This window comes from Haemaphysalis longicornis, unplaced genomic scaffold (assembly GCF_048455015.1).
Source record: "Haemaphysalis longicornis isolate Haplotype H1 unplaced genomic scaffold, Haemaphysalis longicornis Haplotype H1 scaffold_1, whole genome shotgun sequence".
Lineage (NCBI taxonomy): Eukaryota > Metazoa > Arthropoda > Arachnida > Ixodida > Ixodidae > Haemaphysalis > Haemaphysalis longicornis.
The window spans coordinates 213,622,166-213,649,932 of NW_027526203.1; positions in this window are offsets into that span (position 1 = coordinate 213,622,166).

The following is a 27,767-nucleotide window of genomic DNA, read 5'->3' on the forward strand; positions in this document are numbered from 1 at the left end:
TATATTTATTAGATAATTTTATTTCCAGAGTTCTAGTTGGGTTTGTGGGTACCATACTGCAACATTTTGTGGCGCTGATACAGAAACATACACAGTGAGGGTACGCAGGTGTGACCCCTGGCTTTGTTCTTGTCTGCGTAAGCGGTACGAAGTTTGATTTTGTAGGAATGCAAAATATAAAAAGTCCAACTCCTGTGTTTGAAAGAGGTAGTTGGGGCGCCAAGTTTTCTCCGATACAAATGCAATGTCCACAACGCAAAGTGCTGAGCTAAGCGAATAGGGTGTTATGATTTTAGTACGTAATTGTGTCATCTGAATGTGCTGCTTTGGTTAGCTTAGCGTTGTCGTTAATTTGGTATTTGGCTGATTGGATTGTGGACTCTGTGTTTGTATCGAAGAAACCTTCTCGCTCCTCCTCCTCCTCCTCGTCCTCCTCCTCCTCCTCCTCCTCCTCCTCCTCTTCTTCTTCTTCTTCTTCTTCACTATGTGCCCTCCGAATGTGCAAAGTTGGCTTTCCTGCTTCGAGTTTCATCATCACAATCACCACCATAAGCCCTCCCATTAGATAAAGTTTGCTTTTCTGCCGTGAGTTTTGGCGTAAAAGCGCCGTCAGTGAGGCATAGCGAGCTTCGCTTTAAAAAATGAGAAGCCGTTCCACTCAATGTGAACGCTGTCGGAAATGCAGAGCAGTGATTCGCCATAGTGGCCTGTACCGCCGTTATCCGCTTACTGCTACCACCCCATGAAATTCAAATTTCCCGCCTTCGCAGTGCTCGCGTGCCCTCTGCCTGAAACTGCGCCAGCGGGAGTTCTGTTCTCTTTGTTCTTTTCTCCCCGCACGTGCCGGCGTTGCACTGCCATCGTAATTGGGCCCATCTCCCCGCGAGGGGGACTCGAGTAAATGCGTCGCATAGGGGGTGGGTGTATTGCGTTAACGTTTAGTGTTTGGGGAGTTGGTGGTAATGAATGCGTTGTATCAGCAGTTTCTTGACGTAGTTTGAATGAGTCAAGGATATAAGGCGCGTTCGTAGCCTCCAATTCTGTGTTGGCTTTGTGGCGCAGTGGGTAGAGCACCATGTACATTGCATTCCGCCCGCAGGGTCGAGGGATCGAAACCAGGCGCCGGATAGTATTTTTTTTTATATAGTGTAGGGGGAGGGGTGCGGACTACGACTACGGACGTCAACGCGGGTGACATCGTGAGTTACTGAAATGCTCTGCATTTAATAAGTTTTGTGAATATGTCGTATCACAAAGCAGTCATCAGCAATACATACCACAACTATGGTAGCCAATATTTTTTATTACGATTGTCGGAAATTATGGGCGAATGGAAATGCAAGACTAGCAAATATTATAGAATCTCATAAAGGCATATGTAACAACAACGGAATATACTGAATGGGTATATAGGAAGTGAAGTCTTTACTTCAAGCTTTTCCACGTTGATGACATAAGCAGCAAGTATGATTGACATTACTTCTATTTATGATTTAATAAGCTTTCTGTTTCTTACGTTAAAAATAGTACTAACTGATGCACCGGATAATGCTTTGCGGGTAAGAAAACCACAAGAATAAAACTATACTTCGAAATCTTTATGGTCATGAAACTACATGGCCTTCTCAGAAACCCTACAAAACAAATGGGAGAAGATTCGGACGCGTGACGGGCTCGTAACTATAGTTCATTCCACAAGCTACGTGCATTACTCTGGAGGCTACCTTGTTGTCAAGAGTCTGCCCACTGAGGGCGCCTAACCAGCGACAAAAGGCGCCGGGACCTTGCGGTTCTACCTGCCGAGGGGGGAGAAGGAAGTATCCTTTTAAAGGCCAACTGCACTCAAATGTTCGACAACGTAAAAATAATTTCCTCTAGTAGTACACATAAAAAGAGTGCGAAATTCAAAATACTAAGTTTCAGACATGAACTCGAGCGGCTCAAACGGCTCACGTCATTGACGTTTTCGGAAACGAAACTGAATAGAAAATATAAGTTTACTGACAGTTTTTAAAAACAGTATTCTTTGGTTTGTTACTGAATTTTTCTGTCTAGGGACGCGCTACTGCTGTCGAGGCTACTCAGTTGGCCACTTGATACCCCTGTCAAACGTGCCTCTTTAAGGGCACTTACACAGAGTGCACTCGGCTAAAATGTCATTCGGGAGCAGCTAAACGGCAAACGCGAATGCCACTTTACAAGGAACGCACTTTAAGGCACATTCCCACTGGCGATTCGCCTTGTCGCGCGACGAAACGCGACGTCGCAAAGCGATAAGCCGGCCGTCACTTTTCGTCGCTTTGCGGCGGCGGAGCAGATCACTGTCGGTCGACGTCCCCGCAAAACCGGATAGCCAATCATGGACGCGGAGTAGACTGACGTAGCCGGAAACGAAACGTTTCTTTACATCCGGTAATGCAAACGGCTGCGGGCAGGCGAGGGCGAACCTCCGCCGCCACCGTCGCTGTGCTCGCTCGGCCAGCGCTTGGCCCGCTATCGCTGTACCCGCCGGCATAGAGTTATACCAGAGTCCTTCAATGCTTTACTGGTCACGAAACTGCTCCGTAACTCAATGGGAGAGCTTCATATGCTGCGTTTGGCCGCCACGCGGTGGCGCCACCATCTCACTGAGGTCACTCTTCGGGCGGCGTTGCATGGCTCGAACGGCGGAGACGCGGCGAGTTGTGTACGTTTTGTGCGTGAAAAAAAAAATGTAACGTGCATTTCGCGCTTTGTGATGCGACTTAAGTAGTGCAACGACGATGCCGAACACGTGTTGCTTCCCGGGATGTCGTTCCTTGTACAGCAATACAACAGAAAATGTTTTCTTGTTCTGTTTACCGAGCGACGGGGAGCTGCGTGAGAAATGGAGGCGCGCCATTCCAAGACAAGAAACGGGAGGTTTCAGCTTCGATTATGAGTGTCTGACAGTGTGTGGGAATGCACTGTGTGTGACAATGAAAAAGCAATGTACCCTTTTGAGAGCATCCCGGACCTAGAATTGTACAAGACCATCTTAAAGCCGAATTTTCGTCAGATCAGTGAGGTAGTAGCGGTGGTTCATTACCTGTTTGCTCACTTGTATTCCTTGCGCTCAGGCTCGCATGTAAAAAAAGCTTTGGGGCGTCCTTGTGCTTTTACTTTTCATGTTTCCATGAATTTTCCCTCAGGATCCGTTTTGTTTGTTTTGTAACCGCGCGTGGCCGCTTCCGGTTTTCTTATCTGGCGTTTCAACTGGAGCGCCCGTTTGCTCTTTTTGTCGTACGTCCCGTCGGGCAATATTGTTTGATATGGGAAGGGTGTCACCTTGTCGCTAACTTGATTTTTTGTTTCTTCGACAATGTTCTCGATCCTATTTCCATGGATCTGAAATCAATTTCGTTCGGAGAGTAATGTTTAGCAAACGCCGCGCAACTCACTTTATCGACGTTCATCTGTTCACGTCACACTGTGGACTGCTTCTTCGACGTTTGTAGAAGAAGCAGTCTTTTGTAGAGCAGTCTTTTGTCTAGTCTTTTGTAGAGCAGGAGGTAGCTGTAATAAACTTCGTTCAGAAAAGGTTTCCGTCGTTCTTGGCTACGTGGCAATATTCTGTTTCCTCCGTACATCGCAGCGCAAAAAAAATAAATTGTTGTACGCTGGACCGCGCTCTTTTGTCTCCCTTCGTAATATTGAAATTTTCTGTTGCTTGTCATAAAATCAGTTTTATTGTTCTTTTTTCGCATCCTTTTTTTTGCAATAATTGCAAAGCGTGGAAGGGGAAAAACAGACTGTGCAACATATATCTCTTCGTGTTTTAAATCCTTCGCGTTTCTGCCGTGTTTTTAGATGTTCTTAAGTATGTACCCACTCATCGAAACGACAATACTATTGGGCGATCTCTTTTAGCGTTCTGTGCATTCAAGAGCAATAAACGGATTCATTAAGCGTAGTCTGAACGACGCGGGTTTCTTTAAGTTTTTTTTATTGTATTATCGATAGGCCCGCAGCAGTCCGTGACTACGGAGCTACCGTATGTGTGGTATTTACAACTTTTGCTTTAAGAAAAAAAGCAATAGAGATTTAAAAATCCGTGAACACGACGGCGCAGCGCTTGTGCCAGATTACGCAGAAGCCGTTGCCGTTCGCGCTCGAAGTCTACGGTAATTTACTTGTAAAAATAAAACCCCATTTAAGGCGGGTGATATACACAATGACTGGACTATTCACCGCTAATTACTACGAAAAAAAGCACACTTAATCAGCGCGCAGACACCAAAAGCAGCGAGCGTTTGCACGCCAAGAGCTGGCCAATATGCCGCACGCGCGGCGGCTGGATGCCCTTCGTGCGGCGGTGGCGCCTGTAGTGGCGCCCGCGGCCCCTATATGAAACGAGCGCCGAAGTTTCGTGACCAGTAAAGCATTGAAGGACTCTGGTTATACTGTAAGAAACTCTATGCCCGCCGGGTCGGGCCGGCAAGCAACTTCCCGTGCGCTTCGGTTCTTTGGTCAGTGGCTTCAGCGTACGCGTGCACTTATCAACGAATAGCATGGAACTCATCAGTGTGGAGAAGCGTGTATGGATTGTAAGAGCAAGTAATCATCGTATAGAGCTAGGTGGGGCAGCGAGACGGTATATATATATATATATATATATATATATATATATATATATATATATATATATATATATATATATATATATATATATATATATATATATATATATATATATATATATATATATATATATATTGGTTGACTTGCAAGCTCTTCGTGCTTCTATCGGCGACTGGTAAACACGCGTAGAGTTCGGAGGCGTCAGAACTTTGCGCATGTGAAAAGAAGCGAAATTTGTGTGCTGTGATGCGGTTGTTGTGGCGTGAACGCAAGCGTGTGCATTTCTTTGTGCAATAATATGTTGAAAAGAGCCTTCTTGAGTTTGTTATTTTCTGCTCCTCCCCCCGCAAATGCTTTCGGCATTGTTCCAGGTTAGAAGCCTGTGTTTTAGTTCGATTTCTACCTGCTTTTGTCGCGTAACATCATTTATCATTTTCTTTGACTGCGAATGGTTGACGCACCAACGAGGCAGCACAAGTCGGGAAGCAGCTACGCTGACCGCAGTCGCATCATGCAGTCGCTGAATGCAGTCGCAACACCGCCTCATATCGCGCGACGCGCGCCGTCGCGCGATGAGGCACATCGCCAGTGGGAATGTGCCTTTAAGCTGAGTATTGTCCCCAAACACACTTTACCGGGGCCAGCTCGCCGAGTGAGTAATCTCGTGAAGAGAAGTCCGAAAATCGGAAAAATTAACCTAAAACCGCGAGCGTTTAGGTGAGAATAAGTAACGTTAAAAGTTAATTATAGATATATTGCTTATTTACTTTTACAAAAATTGAAGCAGCGATGCAAAATAAGAAAATAACCTCTCTCTCAACCATAGAGTTTCTTACAATACATGCTCTCAACAACGTGCCAGCGCCGCCTAGTGGGTGTTTTGCTCCATGGCAGCCGTTCTCGTTGGTGGTTTCTTGTGTCCCTGTGATTGTGTTCCTGCTTCAGCCTATTTCTGTTGTATTCAACGCTTTCAGATAATTTCCTCCAAACAATAATGCTGCTGTCATTCACTGCGCAGTGAATAACAGTGAAGATATCAGCGCCTGTGTTCGGTCGCCGCCCCTACTCTTGTTTTTTGGGGTCTTGTGCGAGGCGCCGATTGCGATTTTAAACAATGCAAACACAACGAAATGTTTACATTATTCCTCACGTGATAAAGAGGGGGAATTTAAAGTAATTTTGCGTAATATTTACGCCGGCTAGCGTCACTGACATCACGGCAAAGGGCACTTCATTTCGTCGTTTAGCAGCGCGCAGCCTAAGTGTCACTTGGGAAGCCCGAGTGCACTCGGCGGAAGTGCACTTAAGTAGGCACGTTTGACAGGGGTATGAGGTCCGGGACCTCAGTTAGCCGCTAAATGTCATTCGCCTCAAATGTCATTCGGTATTCTCGTGTAGCGCCGAACTAATGACATTTAGAGCGAATGACATTTGCTCTAAATGTATTTAGATCTGCCGTGTGACAGGGGTATTATTCTTGGCACTGCGGTATTTTGACAGTTTAGTGTCGTTTTTATGGGGAAAGGCCATTCTGAATAGCATAGTCGCTTGTATTGTCACGTTCACGCGATATTTGCAGGTAAAAAAATTAGATTGCCACTGCAAAATGAAACTTTTTATATATGCATCACAAGAAGCCTGGAGCATGCTGCATAGTACGTGCTGATCACGCAGTCGGCGTGTAATTTCTGTATTTAGTAAAACGTCTGTCTGCCCCGTTATTATTGCCTGCCAAACCTGTTCGTCACTTGGGCACTACTTGAGCGTGTAGTCCAGAGCTGCACAAGTAGACATGCTTCACCTTCACATAAAGGAATGAGACTGCACGAAAGATGAGGATGAAGACTAGGAGGACAGGACAGCGCTCGTCCTGTCACCCTCATCTTTCGCCCAGTCTGTGTGTGTCATGAATCTACTTGCCAGTAACCAAGTCCTATTACGTCCTTGATCTTTTCTCTCTTAGATTTCGTTTGTGCTGTATTACAGAGCCATATACACGTCAGCCTGTTAACATCATGTGAGTAGAAGGGGCTCGAGGAGTGAAATGAAACGCGGTTCGGGTGGAGGCTGATCGTGGAACCGGAGGATTCTGGAGCTGGAGAGCTGACAAGGACTGGAGATGGGCCCGCAGGTCCTGTGTACCAGTGGTTCCAGACATTCGAGTTGGCTCGCACACGACTGGGCTCGGTTCTACACCTGGACACGCTTTGTGGCACAGCCCAGGACGAATCACCACACCTGCCACGCAGGGCGTGGTGTGCTGCCTGTGCTGCGTTGTCCGAGCAACTTGCAGTCGGAGGCCAACGCTCTGCTGCAACCTGGACCAACGACGACCCGTGACACATATCGCTGAACGATGCCCCTCAAGTTCATGAGAACATTTACGTTTTTCCCTTCGATTGAACTGGAATTTGAGGACTTCAACTTTGACCATTGTGTTTTTGTTCTGTGCTGAGTTTTTCTTTCACCATTCACCATTGTAATGTTGTAAATGCAACTCATTCTTTTCCCTTCCACCCAAGTTCCGTGTCCACGTTTCGTATGCCTGCAAGGCCAAACGAATCATCACATCAACAATTTTTTTCCCGAAAGGTTAGAGAGTGTCAAGCACCAAACACATGGGATGTGTGGCATGGAATGACCCAGCTGACAGCAGGTCAAATCTGTTCTTGCAACACTGCAGATTTTCGCTGACATAGCTGTCTGCAGTGATGTGGGAGGTGCAGGGATGCCCATGCCATCTTGTGCTAAGTTTCAGAGGATGTAAAATTTGTTTGCGCGTAGTTTAGATGGGCCTCTGAGACTTTGACTTGCTTGTGCCACTTGACTTCTATGTAGAATTGTCGTTTGTTGTAACTCCTCCCGCTCCTACTTTTTGCCTTCGCCTTTGACTCAATCAGATATGGCTGCTCTTACTCCTCAAGTCCTGTGGATGTCCATGCTCACGGTGTACTCCAGCCTTTTACCGGTTTGTATTACACTTGTAATTATCGCAGTTTCTTCAGTTCAGTTTGTAACTTCCATATTCTTTCTTCTAGAGATCGCGAAAATAATGTTAATTTAAATATAATTTTAAGTAGCGGTTGACGACGCGTGTAGCCAGGATTTAAGGGGGGGGGGGGTGCTAAGGTTGTTCTCATGTCCCTCCACCCCCCTCCGCCTATGAATGAAAAGAAAGCGCAGTAGTTTTCAAGTTCCCTTAAAGGTTATGAATACAAAATACATCTTTGATCATTAAGAAAACTGCACTGTCCCGGTAACAAAGATACAGGTTTTATCGCAAACTTTCAGAGAATAATCGAGATATTAAATAAACCATATGGAGTGGTAACTTCCAATAAACTTTACGGAGTTTCTCTCTGGCATCACAGGACCTTGTTTGTACAATTGGCACCCAGAGACCTAAGCCACTGCCAAGGAACGTGATTGCGCGATTGTAGAGGTGCCTCTAGCTCCATTGATCCCATCATTTGAATTCTAATGGGCAGTTAACACATTCATAACTACATTTTAGTGCTGGCCTGAAATACATCACTCCTGCCGATACTACGTCACTGCAGCCCGAAATTTGAAAATTTTTGGTATTTGTTGCATTGCTTCGGTTGAAAAATGTCTTCTGTGACTGGAATGGAGCTGAGTGAGTTACAAAAAGCTAGTTCTTTGAAGTTGAACAAGGTTGTATTTAGTCTTAATATGGCCCCTTAATGGTCTCTCTCATGATATTGGTGTTGCTTATGATAGTATTTTAGTGTCAGGTGAAGTTGTAAACTGGGCAGAAATCCGCAGACCACGTAGTGCAAATCCGCGCCCGTGATACGGTACGTATACTGTACGCACGGGAACCCTTGCAGGCATTGCATTAAATGGGCATAGTTTCATGTGATTACTTCCTTTGCTTCAGCGTGTGTAGTATGGTGAGTGTGACATCCGTAATAAAATAACGTAGGCAGCAAGAATGAGATTGTTTCATTTAGTTGTTCCTTCCAAAATGCAGAAGAAAAATTTTGGCATATAAGCACTGTACGGCTGTGCAGCCGCTTCCAGTTTAAGGCCAATGGAGCTCATTCTTTGCAGTCTGCATCGAATCTATGCGCTTAGGTTATAACGTAATTTACGTTACGTTAGCCTCTTGTTTTTTTATGATAAAACCTGCACTACATATATATGTGTAGTGCAGGTCTTATGTTAAAAAAAACGACAGGCTATGAATTGTGCAAAGGGTTTGCAGAAACTTACTTCTCCTTGGGGATTTCCCCTAAAATCCGGTTTATTAACACTTGTCCATCACTTCGAGTTGTTGATCAATTTGCTCTCGCACTACAAACGACTAGCCTCCTGGTTAGCTCAGTCATCGCCTCGATGGCTCAGTTGACAGAGTGACTGCTCTGGTTAAGCGGTGGTCCCGAGTTCAAATCCTGGAGCAGGACGAATTTTTCTTCAACTGTGGCCATATGGCTGCATTGACGTGAATGTCAAACTTTCCTTCGCAGAAACTTGCTCCACCTTGGGGATTTCGCCTAAAATCCGATCGAGGCTATGAGTTATGCATACAAGAAACGTTATGTCACTACCAATAATTTCAGCAAATACAAACCCTAGACATACACATCAGGACAAGAGCAGCAATGTTAGCGACAAAAATCACACGAAGATGACAGGATTAGCCCTCACGCAAAGCGGAATAATCCAGCCATCGGTATTTGTCAAGCCATGCCACTTGAAATTTCCGCTTCTATTTTGAGTCTCTAACGCAGTTCACCTCGTAGTTTCTATTGGGGCTCTGGGCAGACATGAGAAACCTGTTGTCAAACTGGTTGACATTTCGGTACAGTCCAAATGTCGAGTCTGCTTTACTGAGCTCCCCCTTGGTGTTCTGAAATAGTTGCATTATTTTCTGTCAAGTATTCAATTCTTCGTGCATAAATGCCCTTATAGTCTGCCTGAAGGCGGGCACTATCCTGTAATCTTTCTGGGGCAGCCATTCCCTTTACGTGTAAGTACCACTTTTGGATTAGGTGGAGCAAGTCACTGCAAAGTTCATTATTCAATGCCATGTCGAACTTTAAATTCAGCAAGAAAAAATAATGCAAAAACGGCAGTGTCTGCCCATACTCTTGCGGTTAGGCATGTTGTGTGCAAGTTGAGCAAAATTTGTTGGGTTTGGAATTATGTCGTAAAATCTGAGGAAGGGATCATAATGAGGTCCTAGCAATTTGGTTTCAAACATAAATGAAAGGACATACTCTTTAGCATTCATCCAGCTAAAGCACAGTTTTGATTTTAGGATTTCACGCGCCGAGGCAACGCAGGCGATGAGGCACGCCGTAGTGGGGGGCTCCGGAGTAATTTTGACCACCTGGGGATCTTTAATGTGCGCCGAAATCTTGTACACACGAGCGTTTTTGCTTTTCGCCTCCATCAGAAAAGCGGCCGCCGCGGCCGGGAATTGAACCCGAGACCTCGTGCTTAGCAGCGCAACGCCTCAGCCACTGAGCCACCATGGCGGGTGCTAAAGCGCAGTTTTGCCCAATACTTAGACACATCGCTTTCTTCAGTTACCCTGTAGGAGTCTTGAATGTCTGCCGCCGCCGCTTGCACGTTGTTCTGCTTACACATACGAAGATCATCTGTTACCTTTCCGGCCTTCATAATACCAGTCTTCACCCATCAATGGACGTGGGTTCCTCTTTTTTTTTTTCCGCCGGCAGTTAGTGCGGACCCCTCCTTCCTTCCCCGGCCAAACCGTGACGAGTCAATCTCCTCGGCTGAGAACGACTCAGCCGGCCAATTATTCTCCTTTTGGCGACATATCATACACACAGGGACACAATGCACGCCTTTTGCGTCCCGTGCGCTGAGCTTACCCGAGGATGCCATCGCTTTTGGGGCTGCACCCCTTCGCAATCATCGTGACTAAGGTTCTTCGTTTTGTATAAGCACCCATGCGTAGGACAGGCATTGAGTCGTAAATGTTTCTTATAGTGACACTTTCGAAGGATACGTGCCTTTTTTCATAGTCGACGTACCAGGTGTAACAGGCAGCATGGCGCCGGCTAAAAAAAATGTCAGGGGGACTGAAGCCCGGTCAGCCCTTTCCCTGGCTGCGCCACTCCGGTTGACTACTGTTATGGACCTTTTCCAGTAGCGATCTGCGCATGCGTGGGCTGCCGGTCCGCCATTCTTGGCAGTAGCCTTGGGCGAAATAAACAAAAGGGCGCCCCCTCAGCTTTCTTGGGGAGTGGCTATGCTTCCTAGGGCGGCGTATTTTTGTTTCCTTTTTTCGGACAGTTCGCCGCGAGTTCGTACGCACTCACAAAAAAAAGCTTTCAGAGCAAAAATTTGTGGGCTGCCAGTGAGGGAGGAATGAAAATAAAAAAAACAAAACAAAAACTGGTTCATTTTTCTGTCATAGGAATTGGTTAAACATTGAAGTTGCAGCGAAATCTGCAGCTGAGCATGATTTGTGGGTCGGCGGCTGTCTTTTGGGTGTTCTTGGCGAGCGACGTCCTGCTGGCGGGTCGCTTCGGCAAAGGTGTACTGGCATCATTTCTGTGACGGATATGATGTCAGTGAAATATTGGTGCATCCCGGCATAAAAAAACTTTCGTGTTAAAATACAAGACCCAAAAATGAACAACCCTCTTCCCCGCGCGAAGACGGTGTGTGCAGGGGTGCACCCTTTACAGGCCGCTTGTTTTGTTGTATTGGCGTCGTGGAACTTTGTGTAGCCCGGAATTAAACACTTTTGTGTTAAAAAGTGAAGAAAAAGGAGCGCTTCGGCCACTGCCGTATAGTCACGTGAGCGTGCTCCTGCTACTGTGACATTCGTGGGAACAGCACGGGTGACGGGTAGGTGCGGGAGGGACTGCAGGATGGGAATGTTTCGTGCACGAGTTCCCGGAAAGCCAAACATTTTTGGGGGCGTGCCTTACTGCCACTTTAGGGTGGCCGTGGCGGCCGCTAGGAGAACCAGTACTGGAAAAAATTCCATTGCACAAAGTCGTCTTTGCATGTTATAATGTTGTGCAAGTTTTTAAAAATTGACCGTTGGTGTCACTCCTTTTTTATTTGCAGAAGGGGCTGTGGGAATCCTGTGCTTTACGTCTGCACACCGAAGGCTTCACGTAAATTAGCCAAAGCTTTATATTACTAATGTGGAATTTTCCAGCGAAATGGCAATTAAAAATTAAAAGGTGGCATAGTTTCACTATCACATATTATTTATGCATATTAAATAGTAATTAAAATAATTAACTATAATTAGTGAATATAGCAAAAAAGTTTTGAGTTCATTGTAGAGGCTGACCAGAAACACGTAATGCAGCAGTTTCCAATAAATTGACCTTTTTTCATACGTGTAGCATTTTTGCGGCGGCTGCCTGAACCACGCTTGGGGGGAATATAGAAAAACACCGACCCTTTTTTTTTTGTCGGCCCTGAGCATTTTTTTTTCAGTGGAAAATCTCTTTTTTTTCATAAACAAAGACTAAGGGTACGGGGACAAAAGGTACACATAAGTACCTGACTGGGTCCCTTCTCCCTTTGAGACATCAGCAGCAGCACAAAGTTACAAGAGGAGAAAAAAAAAATTCAGTACAACTGGTAACCGAGCAAACAAAAAAAGAACAAATTTTCAAGCACTCGCAACACTTCGCGTAACAGTGTGAGCATAACACAACATATCATCACACAATAACATATATATAAACTTACAAAGAACGGAAATTGAAAGGGAATTATTTATACAAAAAAAGAGAGGTACATACATATACAACACAGGATGCCAATAGCTAAATTTACTTATAAAATAAGTCAAAATAGAGATCTTGCAAAACAGTATTCTCGTAATATTCGTTTAAAGGAATTTGGAGGACATGTTTCGATAATCTCACCGATATCTGCATTATCATTTAGGAATTTAGGAATGAGATAGTGCATGGTCTTTAAGCCATAGTTTGCTCTAATACGGGGTAACCTGTAGTTTATTTTTCTGAATTGAAAACTATCATTCATTGATAGATATGTTTGCTGAAATTCATGACGATTTATGCGCATTTCTTTGTAGACATATAATGCTAAGTTGTACATACGTAGCTGTTGTATATTCAGTATTTCATGTGCTTCTCTGAACTGTCTGGTACTGTGTCGGGAACCTAGATTTTCTAGAGCCCGAATAGCTTTTTTCTGCGTTATAGTTAGCTTTAAAATATTAGAACGATTTGTTAAGCCCCAGACTAAAAGGCAGTAATTTAATTGTGATTGGAACATTGCATAATACACAGTTAGTCTGAAACTCTTGGGAATTTTATCACGGAGTTTCCATAGTGCGCCAGTAACCTTAGATAGCTTCAGTAATAGTTGATTAGTATGCTCGTTCCACGTAAGAAATTCATCAAAATATACGCCAAGAAATTTGATACTGTTTACAGATTTAATAACTTCATTTGAAAAACAGAGTTCAGGATTCTTATCTAAAGGAGTGTTTCTAGCTCTGAAAATTACGCACTTGGTTTTTTTTGTATTTAGCTCCAGATCATTTGTCAATAGCCAAGCGGAGAGTTCCTTAAGCCAATCGTTCGCTACTATTTCAAGATCTCCCATGTTATCCCCAGTAAAAAACACGTTAGTGTCGTCTGCATATAGTATAATATCTTGCGTTTGCGGTATATTGCATATGTCGTTTATGTATAGTAAAAAAAGGAGAGGTCCTAAAATGGAACCTTGTGGGACACCTTTCGTGATATTTTGATATTGTGATGCACATTCACCGAGCATTACATACTGTTTACGATTTCTAAGATAACTTTCAATGAGGCTCTGCGCATTTCCCCTTATTCCATAGCTGTCTAACATTTTCAATAATATACGGTGATTTACGGAATCAAATGCCTTTTTTATATCAAGGAATATTCCAATTGTGTAAAGCTTTTTTTCGATGTTTTCAATAAGCTTTTCCTTGATTGTAAGTAGGGCCAGTTCCGTAGACTTTCCCTTTACAAAGCCGAATTGTTTTGGTGTAATTATTTTTAAGCGGTTTACATAATCGGTGATTCTTTTAAGAATTAATGATTCGAAAACCTTTGAAAAAATGCTTAAGACGGAAATTGGCCGGTAGTTGTTGAAATCATTTTTTGCCCCACCCTTGTGCACTACGGTTACCCGACCAATTTTAAGCTCACTGGGATATAGACCATCGTGAAACACACGATTGCATACGTGAGCCAAAGGCACTGCTATGAAGGGGCGATTAACTTGATTGGCCACGCTTTTATACCACCAGGACCAGCAGCACTGCTAGTTTTCAATGAAAGGATAGTAGTCATAATTTCAGGCTCATCAGTCGGGGAAATGAAAATTGTACCTGACAAACCCGGTTTCAGATATTTCATTGGGTCAGGAGCTACTAGGCAAGATTTTTTCCGACTTGTAGCACAAGAGACGAAATGCTCATTCAAGCGCTCACACAGTTCAGTTCCGGAAACAGGCTCACCATTTATATCTAAAAAATCTGGAAAAACGGGACTCGGTTTTTTATTACCTAACTCATTGAAGACTCTCCAAAATTTATGTGGTTGATCAACTTGTTCAAACTTACGCCGGTAGTACATATCCCTCGCTCTTTTTATTTCGGCATTTACTTTATTACGAAGAACTCGAAATTCCTTAAATTTGGTATCATCTCTGAGCTTGAGGCAAAGCTGAAATAAACGATTTCTTTCTCGAATTTTGTTATAAAGTGTGGCACATATCCAAGGCTTTCTCGCTTTTTTGTATTTCCGCAAAGAATACTCCGGAAAAGCCTTATAGTATATGTCTTTAATTTTACTATAGAACATTGTGAAGCTTGTACTCGAACTCTCCTCGTTCAATACATCAGACCAATCTGCCTGCCTAACATGTTCCACAAACGCTTCTACAGTAGTATCATTTATTACCCTTGTTTTGTAAGTAGGTGCTTTCGTTCTACCAACATGAATTTCTAGAGCACAAAACACAGCCAAGTGGTCACTCACGTCCGCACAAAGCCCACCAGAAATCACTCTTCCAGTGCGATAGTTCGTAAAACAACATCAAGTAAAGTTTCGGAAGTTGCAGTGACTCTAGTAGCACAATTCACAAGGTTTTGAAAACCATAACAGTACACAGTCGAAAAAAATTCACATTGGGCATTACTACGTGTTAATAGATCAATATTTACATCACCTACAAGTATCGCACATAGACTTAAAGAAGATACATGGGCTAATGTTTTGTCCAAATAGTCTACAAAACGTTCTACTTTGCCAGACGGGGGCCTGTACATGAGCACTATACAAACGCCACAGCAGCGTATCGTGATCACTTCAAAATCACTAGTGATGGCAGAATACTCATCTATTAGGTCACATTTTAACCCAGCTTTGGCGTAAACTGAAACACCACCACCTCGCTTTTCAGCTCCAAACAACCCGACATGGGAATAGCCATCAAACAAATACACATCGCTGGCATCTGCGTACCAGGTTTCCGTAAAGCACAAAAAATCAAATTTTAGAGATAGTTGCTCGAAATAAACATCAAGTTGTTCACCTTTGTTACGGAGGCTTCTAGCATTTAAGTGAAATAACGACACAGACTTGCGTGACCATGTATTGTTAGCTATTAATTCATTGAAGCTATTGAAATCAAACCTGGTACTACTCATGAACTCGCTGCAAACTGTGCGAGAAAAAATAATAAAGTTTCAAGGCGAACAGTTTAACTGAATGCATGAAAGGTTGACGTGCTCGGCGCTATCATTCTGATAAAGATGCCGCAGGCGATTGCGCATTCATGCGTTCGACATCGGACATCGCGGAAATGCGCAGAATCGGCGTCGATTCGCCTCGGCGTGCCAAAACTTTTCCATTGCTGGTCCAGACATACTTCCAGGCAACTGATTTCTTTTTTGCGATAGCCGCCCCGAGCAATCGCTTATTCTTCTGAGTCAGGTGTTCATTCAAGAACACCGGCTTACTCGCTCCTTCAAAGCCAAGGGCTTCGGTAGTTTGGCGCATTTTTTAAGTGCGAATGCACTTTATAAGCGACCCCAAACCTTCCACCGCCGGCGGCGGCGGCGTCCGCAGTCCTCCTCTCTATATATATAAAAAAACAGCATCCGGCGCCAGGTTTCGATCCGAGGACTTTGCGGCCGCAGAGCGACGCTCTACCGACTAAGCCACGGACGCGACGCTGATATCAGTGTTAGTAACGCGCCTTATATCTTTAACGCATTCAAACTACGTCGTCAGCGGCGTGCGTTGGCGACTCAGCGGCGTTATAGCGGCTTGATAACTGCGTGGTGTACACGTGATACTACAAACCCGATGGAAGAGATGGAAGAGAAGGCGGCGAGGCGGTGGGCTGCGGGGGCCGAGCGCAAGCGCCGCAAGCGGGCCGACAACCGTGCATTCGCACTTTCACATTCTCCCCCTCGGGGAAATGCGGGGGAATTTTTCTTGCCTTGGCAAGTACCGCGTTGCGCTTGCTTCTACGCGTGAAACGAACAATTACATTTCTGTCTTTCGAGTGTGGTATGTCAACCCTGTGGCAGATGTCGATGTCAGTATCGACAATTTCCTCCCCTAACTTTTTGCCAATCTCTTTCACAATTTCTACTTCGTCACAATCTACAGGCAGTCCTTTTATTTCAAGATTGTTTAGCCTGTGGTGTTGTTCAAGTTCGTCTAACCGGTCACGAAGGTTCTTGTTTTCCTTTTCGAGATCAAGGTTTTTATCGACAAGCCTCCTGATTTCCAGCTTCAGCTCCTTCATGTCCTTTTGAATTTCATTCACACCGTCACATGTATCTGAGCAATATTTAACGCTCTCCGTAAGAGTGCGAATATCCTGACGGAGTTCACTCTTAAACTCTTCCAACAGCTTTGCCATCTCGTTGTTCCCCTTTGGCATGGTTAAATCAAAATGTCATCAAAAAAAGTAACAAGCGAACAATAACAAAGCAAAAAAGAAGGGTCACTTGAAGTGTTCGGCAGCGGTGCAGCAAGCAATATACTTTTTTTACCACAAAAGGAAGCTCACCTGCGTGAAAAATACAGCAAGTTCGCTGTTGTTCGCTCTAGGAGCACCGCTGCCGAACTGGTCCCGTCGCCGCAGCACAGTCCACTTTTATCCCGCGCCAATGTCGTGCCGAGCTGCGCAGTCTCAGAGACGTCAGCTGCCTCGGTCGCGGTGGCTGCGGACGAAAGGTGCTCCAGTCGACGGGATGCTCGTATCAGGAACGGCGATGCATGGGCCAGAGAAGCTGCGTGAAAAATACAGCAAGTTCGCTGTTGTTCGCTCTAGGAGCACCGCTGCCGAACTGGTCCCTGGTACCGCGCTGATCCCTGGTAGCCGTCCTAATTCCTGGTAGCCGAACTGATACCCGAACTGATAGCTGAACTCATAGCCGAACTGATCCCTGGTAGCCGTCCCTGGTACCGCGCATGGTTTCGGTGGCAGATAAATTTTTTGATGGCAGCCGTAGCATCTACCTTTCGGCCGCTTTCAGGACTCGGAAAACTGACCAACACTTACCTGGCTCGGGCTTTGCAACTGGCTAACTCTAACTCAATATGGCGTCATTTTATTTACATTTTGCTCCCAAATAATGGCGGATCCGTCGCTCGGAGCGAGAGTAGCGCATGCGCAGAGCGCATCTGGAAAAAGGTCCTATTGTGTGTGTACTTCATTTCACTATGCTTTGGATAAAATTCCAGACATTTATGACTCATTACTATCAGCAAATGCGTATGAATGATAGTACTGCACCTGAATTTTTTTTATTTCATTCAACTTTCATAAAGTTTCTTTTACAGTAGGAATTTTTGCAGTTATTTGGTATTCAGTGAATTTTGGGATAGTTAACAGCATTGTAAGTGGACACCATCTGTTACAAAGGTAATTTTACCAGATTTTTAAACTAATCAGGTACGAGAGAGTAAATGCACATTTAGTGATTGTAACTACTTTGTTTCTAGAAAAGACAATATTTCTAATTTTCATCTTTCGTCTAAGTTACATGAGATGCCTGGCTTGTACCGACACATGAAGATATATGTGGAATGATGAAGCTTAGAATATGGGAAGCAAACGGAGGACAAATCTGGGGGAGCTGCTTCAACCCAAGTAACAACAGTGATCTTTGACTTGTGTGAGAAGAGTTGGTTTGACAGGAGTGAGTTAGCAAAAGAGAAACCAAGTTTTGTTGCAGGTACTTTACAGAGGAGCCAGTTGGGGAAAAGGAAGCTATGTGTCGATATTGTTCTTTGCATTTCGGAAAGGCCGGGGGGTGGGAGTTGGACGGTGCTGGGTTGTGACACTGCAGGACTTCGTGATGCTTTGGGATACATCATCAAGAGGGTGGGCGGTACAGCAGTCCAATGCTCTTATCACTACATGCCTAGGGAGTGCGATAAAAAAGAAAGTGAACACGCCCAAGAAGAGTGCTTGCAACAATAAACGCTTTTTAGGGAAGCACGCGACTCAGGAAGTGGCCATCTGGAAGGTGAAGAGCATTAGGTTTATATTTTTTCAAGCGGGGCTCTCGGACATGTTTTAAATGCATAGCATTTTAGTAACACACAATGTCACGCGGCGTTGGCGTGCCTTGTCGTAGTCTGCAGGCGCGCCTTGTCGTAGTCCGCAGCCAGGCCACTACACTATAAAAGAAATAAGTTTCCGGCGCCCGGTTTCGAACCCATGACGTCGCGGGCGGAACGCAAGGTGCCCGGCGCACTACCGACTGAGCCACGAAACCGATTTTTTTTTCTTTATTGCCGTTTGGGCACAACAAAACAAGTACTACACAATCAGCCCTCAGGGCTGAGAAAAGGAAGGAACATACAAAGAAACCGCCGAGCTTTTAGCTGGCGGTTACGTTCTTGTGAACTTTCAATACAGCTAGTTCGTTCATCGTCCGGGAAGAGTTCGTTTCCCGGCCGCGGCGGCCGCTTTTCTGATGGAGGCGAAAAGCAAAAACGCCCGTGTGTACGAGATTTCGGCGCACGTTAAAGATCCCCAGGTGGTCAAAATTAATCCGGAGCCCTCCACTACGGCGCGCCTCATCGCCTGCGTTGCGTCGGCGCGTTAAACCGTACTATCAATCAATCAATCGTTCATAACAGTGATCACATCATCGTCATACTGCAGCTTAACAAAAACTTCCCGCAGTTTACACACGTGCTCTACAAAGTGGTTGCCCACCGATTTTGCATTGACATCTGCATTTCTCACATCCATTCTGCTTCTCCAAATGCTATGTAAACCCAGAAGGAAAAACAAATCGTATGGTAAAACATCAGGTTTCACATCAAGGAAGCGGATTCCTCGAGCCGTTATCGGAAGGTCTTTTTTTAGGGTACGCTGCAAGACATCCCAAAAGAAAACGGCGTCCCAACAGTCGATGAATACGTGTTCAACATTTTCTGGTTTTTTACACAATGAACATTCGGCACCCCACGGCAAAAATAAACCCTTCTCTAACATCCATGTTTTAACTGGGAGTGTATTACAATGCAGTTTAAAAAAGAACGTTTTCACAGCACCAGGCACTGGCATTTTCTTTACTCTCCGTAGTACATCTTGTCCGGAGCCGACTTTATACAACCATCTATACATCGGCTCTGGGAACAGACAATCGATAATGTCACAGGAGAGTTTTTTGCGGTTCACTGCTGCCAAAAATTGCGCAGAAAAACGAGCCATTAAAAAACGACAACTGAAAACAACTTCTCTCAAAAAGAGGCTAACCGAGTAACGGGTCACATTCGCTGACGACACTACAAAGTTGGGTAAAGCGCTTGCGACCGTATGCTGCAAGAAAGTACGGATAAACGGGTCCTCCTGATCTCTTAGGAACAAGAAACGGGAAACAAGTTGTCTCACAAATAGATGTGGGAGTGACAGCCCTCCCTGCTGTACTTTTCTAAACAAGTTGCTCCTACTCGTCCTCTCAAAAGCTGATTGCCCGACAAAGACCGCGAAAATGCGGTGAAACTTTTGAACATTTAGTCGAGCGCAAGAGAGGGCCTGCATAATATACCAAAGTTTTGAGACCAGGAAGACATTGCAAACTGTTGCGCGCGCAAAGATAGAAAGGCTACGGCCTTCCCACTTTGCCGTTTGCGCACGCATTTTCTGAGCTCGTTCAGCCCAGTACCCGTTACTATCTCGATAATTCCTTAAGGGTACTCCGAGATAAGATGCCGGTTCTGTTGACCATGAGATGCTGTTAAAGACACGTGGGGTTACGATCCCCTCACCGTGCCGAAACCGACACAGATTTCGATGCACCGAACGCGCCTTATATTCTTCACTCATTTCTGGTTTGTTTCGAAAGCGCCACAAGTTGTCCCGCGCCTCCGAAAGATGGCGACACGGGTCCCGCGATCGAGAGATACGACTTGCCGGCGCACCCCCTCGGAAATGCTGTGCATTTGATCGTGCCCCTCGCAAGGGGGATGTCTTTTTTTTTACACCGAATACAAACGAGATAGAACCAGCAGGAAAGCGGAGGAGTTTTATATCACCCTGCCTGCGCATGTCATGCTGCGATAACATACTAGTCATGTACTATCGTACCTGCCCTTGCTGATGTCTCCCAACCCTAGTAGCACAAATTGTCGCCGCAACGTTTCTGCCGTGTTGCCAATGTTCCGTAACGTTAGGCAACGTTACACAACGTGGTGACAATGTTGCCGAATGTGGGCCAACGTTGGACACATTCAGCAACATTCACGCAACGTTTACAAGCAATGTATAGGCAACGTTGCCTGTATGCACGTTTTTTCACGTTGCAGCAATGTTGCCAAATGTGGGCCAACGTTGGACAGATTCAGCAACATTCACGCAACGTTTACAAACAACATGTGGGCAACGTCGCCCGTGTGCACGTTTTTTCACGTTGCAGCAATGTTGCCAAATGTGGGCCAACGTTGGACACATTCAGCAACATTCACGCAACGTTTACAAGCAATGTATAGGCAACGTTGCCTGTATGGACGTTTTTTCACGTTGCAGCAATGTTGCCAAATGTGGGCCACGTTGGACACATTGAACAACATTCACGCAACGTTTACAAACAACGCATAGGCAATGTTGCCCATATGCACGTTTTCTTGCGTTGCGCCAATGTTGCTAAATGTGGGCCAACGTTAGGCACATTCAACAACATTCACGCAACGTTTACAAACAGCGCATAGGCAATGTTGCCCACATGCACGTTTTCTTGTGTTGCACCAATGTTGCCAAATGTGGGCCAACGTCGGATACATTCATGCAATGTTTAAAAACAATGCATGGGCAACGCTGCCCTTTGGACGCTTTTTTCGCGTTGCAGCAATGTTGCCAAATGTTGGCAAATGTCATATGTTAAACGATCGTATGGGGAGTTACATAAGCTGCCTAAAAATTCAAATGATCCCATACAGCAAACTTAAATGTTGGCGATGTAGTACATGTACGTCAGGATGCGTTAATTTCGGGAGGGTGGTTTTTACATATTTAGCAATGTTCACGAAAAAAAAACCACAACTAACATTGCCTGTGTACATGTTTATCTAGGTTGCCGCAATATTGAGGAATGTTGAATGTATAGCGGCTTTCATTTATTTATTATGTGAAACACCACACTAACCTATGTTTTGGAGGGATTACGTGATTACGTCACCTACAAAAGTTCAAAAGGTTATGCACAACGGACGCCTTAGCCACAGTTCACTGTACCATCGCCTCCTGTACTGTAGCTGCGTATAATACGGCGCTTACATATACACGCACGCACGACGCACGCACATGAATGAAATCCCCATCGTCAGCCTGTCCACTGCAGGACGAGGGTCTCTCCCAATACGGGAGGTTTTCGCCGCATGCTACACCAAAGGGGCCAATATCTTGTTCTCGTGAACGGATGCCATCTTCTAGGCATCACCTATCTGGCGTAGCCTCTCTGATATCCGCTGATGATATACCACAGGACAAGGCAGCACCCCAGACCGGAGAATATAACGGAACAAAGGGTGGTGCCTGTACCAGATTTCAAGTTATTCAGAGGCAGACAGCAGGGCACCCTAAATCAATGTGTGATCATTTAGAGACAGAGCTCTCGAAAAACTGGTCACCGAACGGACCCTCAACGTCGCGGCGGCCCTATGCCCCTCCTTTCATTGTTAAATGGTGCCGCTTAGCCCCTATACACGAGCCTTTATCTTACCTAGGGCTGTAAACAAACTTTTCTTGCCGCACTACGCCGTCACGGCGCGGTTGAAAATTTCCTCTGTGGCGGGCGCGCACGGTATGGGAGTGTGTTGTTGGTTTCTTTTACGTTGCATTTAGCCGCGTGTCGTTGCAGAAGTGGCGTACACTGTTTTATGATCATCTAACGGTGGAAAATTCGAGATTTTGCACTTGGTTCCAGATTTGCCGGGCTGAAAGGTTTGTTGTTATGTCAAGTTAACTTGGTGCCCATTGTCATTTCAGCCACAATGTATTCACTGTCGAATATTTTGCGACTAAAATACGCACTCACTCCTCTAGTTTGTCACATGCTGCATGCATGCCTCCGACGTAATGATAGTGGCCATTGATGTAGGTAGCTGAGACAATCTTCAAGTTTTATTCAAAAAAAGAAAACGGCCAGAGTTACATCAGGCCGCCGTGCATCAGATTGAGTGCTTTTGCATTTTTTGTATCCACAGTGAAAATCCCAGTAAATTAAACTACTTCGCTGATTTATAGGCGTACAGTATAGCAAACTGTAGATATAAATGGAACAAAGGGAAGCATTCGCGCACCCCGCATGCCGCGGTGTAGTAAACACGACGTTGCCCAGCCTCTGCGTGCTCGCGAGATGACCACGGCGAAATATGGCATGAATGCTTGCTGGTAGCTCATAGGTGACCCTTCAGGTGCCATGCCAGTCCTTGTTTCTGTCACTGTGGGGGGTGAGGCCAGCACAACTGGGGCAAAATAACCCATTGCCAAGGCTACCAACTTTTCTCCCAAGCGCCTCCACGGAACTTTGTTGCTGCTCGCATTGCTCCTGTACTCGACGTGCATTTTCTCGCGGGCTTCTCCAGTCAATGTCTTGGACACTCGCTGGCTTGATGCCCTGCTGTCTCGGACGTCCTCACTGTTGTGGCAGCACAGTGCACGCAAGCTCCGGTGGCGCCTCTTAAAACCTTCAGCTAGCAAGAGGCGAGTAGGTGTACAGCAGCCAGAATGTGACTCCATGCTCAGGCAATCGCACGCTGCCTCCACAATCGCCCCACTGTCCGTCTAAAAGGTGAGGGACACAACACAGGGCCGGCCACTTTTTTTCTGGGAGCGAAAGCAGCTGCGCTGAGCACATGGATGAGGCCTAACCTGCAAGAACAGAGAGAGTAACAGTAAATAGCACTCGGGGAAGAACAGGACTAGTCCACTACAGTTTAAGGTAAAGGAACCGAGCAGAAAGAAGTGGCCGCAAGGAACAGACTCAAAATGACCAGATTTTGTGTCTTGCTTAACACTGCTGCAAGGGCAATAATCTACACCTCAAACAGCAATGATGTCAACATTGTTTGTCAAGTTCGAGCGTGCAATATCTCTGCATGCTTTGTTAATGCATTTTCAAGAGAAGGAAGTTTAACATTTAAAAACCTCACCATGGGTCGGTACCCGGTCGGTACCAGTACCCGCATAATCGTGTTCGTCATAACTTAAGCAAGCAATTCCATGATTATCTGGAACTCACTTCCAGAACCTTTCGAGATAAACAGGTAAACATTCGGGCTATACGGATGACCAATCGAATTAAAAGAAATCTTCTAGTTCAGTGAGTTCGAGCTAACGAGGTTTTACTGTATTATCTATTGTTGCACACCAAAAACATGCGCTTTATAAACAAACACAACCACCCCACCGCCAAAAAAGGAGAATGAAGACACAAAAACAGATTTTTGCGGTAGAACATGCGCAATAAATAATGAAAACACACAAAAACATAAAATTCAAGGCGTATGTGCGCTTTTGTAGTTGACTTCGCCGCAAGGCGCGATTGCTTTGCGGCAAACGCGCGGGCGGACGACCGTCACGGAAAACGGCCGCAACCTTTCCGTAAACATATTCGCCAAAAATCATCCCGTAAATGGACCTCTCCCTGTATGTAAACAACGTGACGTCACTAAGCGCACGTGCGCGACGGGTGACGCCTGCTGGCGGCCGCGAAGTGAGGTGGCGGTTGGCAGAAAGCGCCTGCGCCGACGGCATGGCCTGGCTGCGCGGCGCCCGAAAGGAACGATGTGCCGTTGGTTCGGGCCGTCACTGGCTTCCCAAATTGCAGGTGGGGGTCTAGCTATCCTAGCTGTGGCAGTCGCACCTCTATGTAGCTTCTCGCACCTCCGCAACACTTTCGTTTACCGTACGGTCAACTGAACGGCGACGCTTTCGGATAATCAGTGCGCGGCAGAACAGCCTAAACGAGTCATTCTGAAGGTTGGTGCTGTTGCGACGCATCCCAAAATGTTTTTTAAGATTCTTGGTGTTCGGACACATACCAAGGACAGCTAATTTATTGTTGCTTTCGAGGTCCGCTTAAGCTAAGCGCGGTGCCTCAGGCAGCTAAACGCTCCCTGTTGCGTCGCCCGGAGACAGTGGCGTACACACGATTTCATGTCGGGGGGAAAAAGGAAAGGTAAAGCATGAAAGGATTAAATAGTAAAATAAGCAGCAACGAAACAAAAATATAAAGAGAAAAAGGCAAAAATTATTCCAATAAAAATATCGCGATGATGTCGTTCTCTACGAGATTGACCGATTGTTTTCTTAGCTTTACCCCAGCGAAATCTCGAAATGGTTCATCGTCATTGTCAGAGTAGCATAGCAGCCACATATGGTTAGTGCGTATATCTTGCGACAGTGCACTGAAATATTTTCGGTAGTCATTATTTCATGATAGTTAAAGTTAGTGTCCATGTACGCCCGCTGCATACGCCAGCGTCGGGAGGCCGCAACAAATGAATACATTCACTGAGTATGTTCGCTAAGGGCAAACACATTTTTCGAGTCGCGTGAGCGGCCCATCTAGCCCCGAAGGAACGATGCTACATGTGAGCACGGCAAGCATCTCAGCTTTCCGGCATCCTCAAGGCAGAATATAATTGATCAAGGTAAAAAAAATCACGCCAATCCACCCCGTGAATGTGGTTGGAAAGCAAAGCTGTCAACGGCACCCATAACGATTACCCGTGCGACGTCACCTAAATTAACTCACATCGCTCTACAAATAGTAAGACAAGAGAGAAGTGAAATGCACTTAACCAAAAGTTTATTACTTGAAATAGATATTATTCGTAACGTTAAAGCAATGCATGATGCATAAACGGTGTTTGGTTGAGTTGTATTGGTGTAGCACAAGAGTGGAAAGTTTTTTGATAAAATTAAAGTAAGCTCCAACCCGGTGTTAGACGATCTGACTTCTCCGTCTCTGCGCCGCGGACGGAGGCGACGAGATTTGCGGCAGAGAAGGAGGAGGAGGAAGAAATACTTCTGTTCAGATTTCTGAACGGCCCAGAGTGCAGCCCTAGGGAGTGATTCCTTCTTCTGTGGGGCCCATATGCAGTCCGTGCGGCCTGTATTCTGTCCACCCGCTGAAGCTGGGTAGGTGGAGAGGGCCTGTACAGCAGCGTCTCCCATTGCTCTTGTTGGGTAGTGGACGGAAAGAGAGGAGGGTGCTCAGGGTTAAAGTCGCACACCCCGATTACGGGGCGGAGTGTTCCTACTTCTAAGCAAAATTTACATTCAGTGTCGTAGCGACTCGGATGCATTAGGTGAAGACACGTAGGCTGTGGGAAGGAGCCCGCATTGTATGAGCCCTTGTTGATCTCTGGAAAGGTCAGGGTAAGGCGAAGGTGCGGTCTGTCTCAGAAGGCGATAATGCTGGGTTATCTCCCTGAACGTGACAAGCCGGTGACTGTCCTCGTGCAGCTCCATAGCAGGGGAGGTAAAAGCGCAGGCTTGTTGGGTGGGCATATTTGTTGCCCTCCGTTGAAGCGTGGGGGGTGTCCAGATGAGCTGAATGGAACCGTTTGGGGAGTGGTTTTTTTAGCACGCGCCGTGCAGTTCAGGACACCCAACCTGACTTGCTTGGAATCGGCGACTACCCTCCGAACCCCTGGTTGAGTGAGAGCCAAGGTGATGGCTGCCTCTTCTGCTGCCGTCATTTTTTGGGTCCTAAGCGAGGTACACGCAAGGAGGTTGGTTCTGGAGGTAGCCACGATGATGGCGTATTGCTGCCCCTGATGTTTGGAGACGTCTGTGTAGATAACTGCATTATTCCCCCTGAGGGTGGTGTTTAGCGCTTGAGCGCGTGCTTTTCGGTGACCCTCGTCATGTGAGGGGTTCGTATTTTTAAGCAAAGGGAGCATCTTTAGTTTTAGTCGCCAAGAGTCTGGGAGTACGTCAAGCGGAGTGACATTCTGGGCTGCCCAACCAATCTGGTGAAGCATGCTGTTACCCTCCGCAGTTCTGAGTCGAACCTTCTGGTTACAAAGATGGCCTTCTATCAGCTCTTCCACCGTGTTGTGGAGCCCCATGCTAAGCAGCCTCTGCGTGGACGCACTCATGAGAAGGCCAATGCCTGCTCGACCGCCTTTCTAATCATTATATAAAGCATCTCTATGTCTTCCTTGTCGAGAAGAAGACAGGGGGTTGACGTAAGTGACTCTCGAGAGGACAAAAGCTTCAATTAATCGAAAGATACCGGATTCCTTTAGGCCTCGCTTCTTGGTGGCAACTCTCCTGATCATGTGTATGATTTGAATAATACTGTTTTTGAGGCGCTGCAAGGAGACGTCACTCTGGGTGTTAGCCTCGAGATGTAGGCTGAGGATCTTGATGCTGGGGTTTGGAGTGATGGCCTAGCCATCAAGGAGTATTTGAAGTATTCCTTGATTTGGCGAGAGGGCGGACGACAAGGAGCTGTGATTTTTTACGTGAACACTGGAGGCCATAGGCTTTAGCGCATTGGCGTACTAGAAGTGAGATGTCATGCATTGGTGTGAGCTTCCTTTAATTTTTGTAACTCTTAGCACATGAGCTAGGTGCGCACAGGGCCGCTAGACGGGCGTGTGGTCGCGTGACACTTTCACGTGGCATTCAGCGATAACGCATGGGCTAAACCCGTAGACGTGCTTGGTGAGTACACCACCTGTCTTCCCCGTCTTCGCGTGGGCTCGTAGCTAAATCGGTAAGACAACGGGCTCTCGCTTTGTTAGTCTATTAGTTCCAGGTTCGATTCCCGGCGGTGCCAAACTTCTTTTATTTGTTCGCTGGAGTTTTCTGGTGACACCAACGGTCGCGAAAGAACCCTTGGGGGGTAGAGGTAAAAAGCTTTGCTTTAAAATACGAACCCCTCACATGACGAGGGTCACCGAAAAGCACGCGCTCAAGCGCTAAACACCACCCTCAGGGGGAATAATGCAGTTATCTACACAGACGTCTCCAAACATCAGGGGCAGCAATACGCCATCATCGTGGCTACCTCCAGAACCAACCTCCTTGCGTGTACCTCGCTTAGGACCCAAAAAATGACGGCAGCAGAAGAGGCAGCCATCACCTTGGCTCTCACTCAACCAGGGGTTCGGAGGGTAGTCGCCGATTCCAAGCAAGTCAGGTTGGGTGTCCTGAACTGCACGGCGCGTGCTAAAAAAACCACTCCCCAAACGGTTCCATTCAGCTCATCTGGACACCCCCCACGCTTCAACGGAGGGCAACAAATATGCCCACCCAACAAGCCTGCGCTTTTACCTCCCCTGCTATGGAGCTGCACGAGGACAGTCACCGGCTTGTCACGTTCAGGGAGATAACCCAGCATTATCGCCTTCTGAGACAGACCGCACCTTCGCCTTACCCTGACCTTTCCAGAGATCAACAAGGGCTCATACAATGCGGGCTCCTTCCCACAGCCTACGTGTCTTCACCTAATGCATCCGAGTCGCTACGACACTGAATGTAAATTTTGCTTAGAAGTAGGAACACTCCGCCCCGTAATCGGGGTGTGCGACTTTAACCCTGAGCACCCTCCTCTCTTTCCGTCCACTACCCAACAAGAGCAATGGGAGACGCTGCTCTACAGGCCCTCTCCACCTACCCAGCTTCAGCGGGTGGACAGA